Source organism: Tupaia chinensis, unplaced genomic scaffold (assembly GCF_000334495.1).
Source record: "Tupaia chinensis unplaced genomic scaffold, TupChi_1.0 Scaffold000370_1, whole genome shotgun sequence".
Classification (NCBI taxonomy): Eukaryota; Metazoa; Chordata; class Mammalia; order Scandentia; family Tupaiidae; genus Tupaia; species Tupaia belangeri.
In genome coordinates this window covers 3,995,132-4,000,712 of record NW_006159867.1, presented here as the reverse complement: position 1 = coordinate 4,000,712, position 5,581 = coordinate 3,995,132, and positions in this window count along the sequence as shown.

The window sequence follows — 5,581 nt, the reverse complement described above, 5'->3', positions numbered from 1 at the left end:
ATAGAGTGCGGATAGTCGGTATATATTGAGTGGATACATACAATATCTTTCTTTCATAGCCTGGCTTACTTCACTCAGCAATAGATCCTCCGTATCTGACCACTTTCTATCAAATTCCAGGGTCTTGTTATTTTTTATGGCTGAGTAGTATTCCATAGAGTATATATACCACACTTTTCCAATCCATTCATCAGTTTGTGGACATTTAGGTTGGTTCCATGTCTTGGCAATTGTGAATAATGCTGCAATAAACATTGATGTGCAAGCACTTTTCTGACTGAGAATACTGCAAACTTCTTAAATGTGTGTCTAAAACTAACTTATATTCATATCATTTCTTAGTATAGGATATTAGATAAAGGACAGATTAAAGAGTAATCCATTTGGTTTCCCAAATACATATCTAATAAATTATGCAAACAATATAGTTTTCAGTAGGACAACAAATTCAAGAGATATGATTTAATATTTCTTTTACTGACAAAATGACTTTTCACAGCTTTGATTTTTGGTTATTGAGCTTCTTTTTATTTTAATATTTTTTACTCTGATGGTCTACCAGTTGCCTCCTAATATGTTTACCTAATCTTCTATAGTAAGATAAGCCTTAAATGGCATTGACAGTACATCCAACTGTCTGGCATAATGAGTGCATTTCCCTTCCTCCCCGGAGACTATGAGTGGTTGCATCACACACCTAATCAAAGGCTATTTTTTTGTAAAATATATATTAAAAAGCACTGTTGTCACATCTGGGGGGGGGGAGGAAAAAGAGTATCTTTGGTCCAGTCACCAACATGGTGGTTAAGGTGTCTAAATCAAACTGAGCCAACTGTAGAGTTTGAGTTATGGACCCTGGCTTGAAAAAACACAACAGGTGAGTGTGGGTACATGTCCAAACTTCCAAGAAGAGAAAAGGGGAGAGAGGATTGTGGTGTACTTTCCCCCTTGGGGAATGGGGGGCCTTTCTCACTTTCTCTCTTTCTTACCCTCTCTCCCTTTCTCCCAATGTCTCTCTCCAGCAAGTATACATGCCCTATTACAAATTTTGTTTCTTTTTAGAGATTTTACTATAGGATGCATGTGCTCACCAGAGAGACAGAGCGAAACAGAAAACTTGAAATCGCCTCCCAAGGGAGATGGCCAAACCACAGTTCCTTCTCCTCCATTTTCCTCTTGGGATCTTGGACACGCACGCACATGTGCCCTGAGTAATTTTAAGCCACCAGGTCCAGGACTTGAATTGCAGTCAACTACATGGGAGTCCAGTGACGAAACCATTATGCCATCTATTGGTCCCAACAAATTTAAAAATTAAACAAAAATTATCTTCCTCTATTCTTCTTCCTTTCTAGATGAAGAAAATTAAAGTATTGATATTGTCAGATACAACAATACAGAAACATAGGTAAGGGATGATCTCATGCCTCAACATCCAGAGCCCTTCCTATGTTTATGTTTGGGAGAAAAATAAGCTTCTATTTTTGTTAAACCATTGTTATTTTGGGCTTTATGTCTCTAGCTGCACAAAATAACAATGGATAAAGTTATATTTTCATCACAGTCTAATTCTGGTTGTATGTTATGTATATACACACATACATTTCCACTACTTTTTTATTAGTTTACAACTTTATTATATATTTTTATGCATATAAATAATTTGGTGAGGAGTAAAAGTATTTCTGACATATACTGTAATGACTGTGGAGCTGAGAAATGTTTTCTGTATTATATTCATTTTTAATATTTATTGAAAATTATTTCATGCTTCCAGGTCAGTGTTTGTAATTATCTCTAGTGTGCCTAAATTTTGTATTAAATCGTTATTTTATTTAGGGTTATGGGCATGTCAGTTTAATAAAGATTTAGTTATGTTATTCACATTTTCTACATTCTAATTTCAAAATCTTTTCTTTTTTGGCAAGCTCATCAATGTTATTTTTAAAACTTTTAGAGAGAGAAATTTTTGTTATAGGACACATGTGCTCACTTCAGAGAGATTTTTGCGATAGGGCACATGCACTTGACAGGGAGACAGACAGAGACAGAATGACAGAAAGTGAGAAATCACCCCCTGTGGGGATGATCATACCACGATCCCTTCTCCTCTGTTCTCCTCTTGTGATTTTGGGCACACATTCACATGTGCTGGGCGTCGTTTCAGGCCTCCGGATGTAGGAATGGACTGTTGTCGGCCGTGTGGGAGTCCAGTGACATACCCATTAAGCCATCTGCTGGTCAATACTAATGTTTTATTGATTTATTTCTTTTATTAATTGACATAATTGCATGTGTATGGGGTACAATGGGATATATCGACACATGTATACATTGAGTAATGATGAAGTCAGTCATGGTGTTAGCATATCCATCAGCTTTAATCACTTATTTCTTTGTTGTGAGAATAATAAAAATCTTTTCACTATTTCGAGTATACATCACATTATTGTTATCTATAGTCACCTACTGTGCATTAGAGTAGTATAATTTATTCCTCTTTATCTAGCTGTAACATTGTATCCATTGACCAACTCCCCATCTCCACTTCTTTATTTTCCCTAGTCTCTAATAACGCCTGTTCTACTCTCAACTTTAATGAGATCAGTTATTTCTTTATGTATTTTTTAGATTCTATGCGTAAGTACAATCACATGGTAGTTCTGGTTCATCCAGGTTGTCATAAACAATATTTCATCTATTTTTTAAATACTACACCATTGGCCAGCAGATGGCATAGTGGTTAAGGCACTGTACTGCCACATGGTCAACTGTAGTTCAAGTCCCAGACCTAGCAGCTTGAAATTCACTCTGGACACCTGTGTATGCATGTACAAAATCCCAAATGGGGAATCGAGGAGAAGGAATTGTGGCATAGCCAACTGCCCTGGTGGGCGATTTTTCACTTTCTGTCTCTGTCTCTCTAGCAAGGGCATGTACCCTATAACAAAAAAACTCTCAAAATAAATAACTAATACTACAGTATTGTGTGTGTGTGCGCACACGCATGTGTACATATATACACATCTAACAGTGCTATTATCCATTCTTCTGTTGATGAGCATTTAGGTCGATGGCAAATTTTGGCTATAGTGAATATGCTATATGGGAATGTCAACATGTCTACCTGAAAAAACAACAGTAACAACAAAACTTACTTTATTCTATAAACTAAACAGATCTGATAGCTATGTAATAACATAATTATATAAACAGTACTGCTGTTTTGTAGTTTTTATGACAAACTCACGTTTCATTTCAGTTGTTTTCTTCCCACAATGAATTTTTAGAACTAAAATATATAAATATAAATTTTTAATTATTGCTTTTCCTGTCTACATTACATAATATAAATTTTATGGTTACCTTAAAATTATTATTCTTGGGGCTGGCAGGTGGCATAGTGGGTTAGGGTGCCAGACTCCCACATGGTCAGCTGCAGTTCGAGTCCTGGATGAGGTGGGTGGCTTTCTCACTTTCTCTTTCTCTCACTCACTCATTCTCTCTCACTTTGTTCCTCTTTGGTCAAATTAAAATAAATAAAGTTAAATTAAAACAAAATTTAAAAAAATTATTTTTATTAGTGAACAGTTATGAATAGAACTAAATCATATTCTTCAACATAAAAAGAATTATCTCTTCTTAGTCTTCAGATATGTCCATCATCAAAATGACAAATGAACATTAAGTCTACTTCAAAAGTCAGAATTTAAGTCTTTACGTAAAAGACTTCAATTGTCTGTTTATTTCTTTTCTGTTTATAAAATATATATTGAGTTGGAACAATAGTTTGTGTTGAAAAGTTTAATCCATAAATATGTAAATAATAAGTTTAATGGTTTGTGTGAACTTACTACTGGTGAGCTTATATATGAACAAATTTTCTGCACTTTCTCTAATTCCTAGCAAAGCCATGACAAAATAGAATCTCAAATGTATTTGCAGGTAGAAATTACAGAGGCAAAACAGTAAAGAAGATAAATACTGAAAAGGGCAATTTTTCCTGGTATTTATATTGTTAAATAGAGTAAGTCAAATTACTATTAATATTTAATAGCCTGAGAAAATTGACAAAAGCAGCTAAGTTAAATATCAGTGACAAAAATCACAGCAAAAAATAAAAAGCATTTATGGAAAAGAGTTTTTAAGTGAGGTAATTTCATTTAATATAAAACTATTGTACTAATAAGCCAGTTTATTGAGTCTCCTAAAAGAAATGAAATTTGAAGAAAGTTCACATTTGGATGGAAAAGTTGATTATTTCATTAAAAAAACTCAAACAGAATAGTTTAGCATTTGATCTCAAGTCATAAAAATAAAAGACCATTCATAGCAAAACATATAGTTAGTAGGGAACCGTAAATTATGATATCAAAAAATAGAAGCCAAAGCGTATATGCCAATTCTGTGTAATTCAAAGAATGGATAAAGTATAATGAAAGAATCTTTTTTCTGACTCATTTCTGTACCTATATATTTAAAATTCGTTTTTTTTTTTTTTTTTGGAGAGGTTTTTGCTATAGGGTACATGCGCTCGCCAGACAGACTGAGACAGAGAGACAGAAAGCAAGAAATCACCTCCCAGCGGGTATAGCCACACCTCAATCCCTTGTCCTCTTCCTCTGTTCTCCTCTCAGGATCTTGGGCATGCACGCACACGCGCCTGGCGTGAGTTTTAAGCCACCGGGTCTCGGATGCAAACCGCGGTCAACTACGTGGGAGTCCAGCGACATAGCCATTATGCTAACTGTTGGTCCCACATGTTTAAAATTCTTATACCTCATTTAAAAAAAAGAGCATTGTAAAATTGAATATGTGAAAATAAGTAACAGATTAGTATCACTTTTTCACTTTAGACCCACAGTCTTGTTGGAGATACAACAGCCACTTTTACACTTACTATGAATGAAATTTTTCAGTCCAAGCATAAATTATGCCAGTGAGGAATTAAAGTCTGGTACTCTACTCTTTTTTTAGGCCTTGTTCAACTTAGAATCAAGTTTTACAAAAGTCAGCTTTCCCTATAAAACTGGTACGCTTAGATGCCGCATTCTCTTATGACAATCTACATGAGATTATTTCTTTGAGAGGTAGAAAACATGAACATAATTTTTCACATTTTGTTTGTTGAATGTTTATAATGATGTATATGGTAATACCTTAACTGGGCTAGTCATACTGGGATAATTCATTTTCAATGTTGTAAAGGTATATAATGATTGAATGTAAAAAATAAGGAAAAAAGTAAGAAAGGAACATAAGAAAAAGAAAAAAAAAAAAAAAAAAAAACATGCAAAAGATTTGCCATGAAGAAATTGAGGCCTATCTCTTCCTCTTGCAGAGGCTAAAAAAAAAAAGACAAATTTACCATTTTTGGTGCACCTAAAATAACCAAACTTCTCATAATCTTTATTAAGCATTTCTGATTTTATATATATATGCACAAACACACACACATACACACACAGAATACACTCACAAACACACCCACACACATACACATTATATGACTAATTCTCATGACTGAGTCAGTAAACCTCTTTTATTTTTTGATTTGAGAGAGTTTTTTGCTATAGGGCAT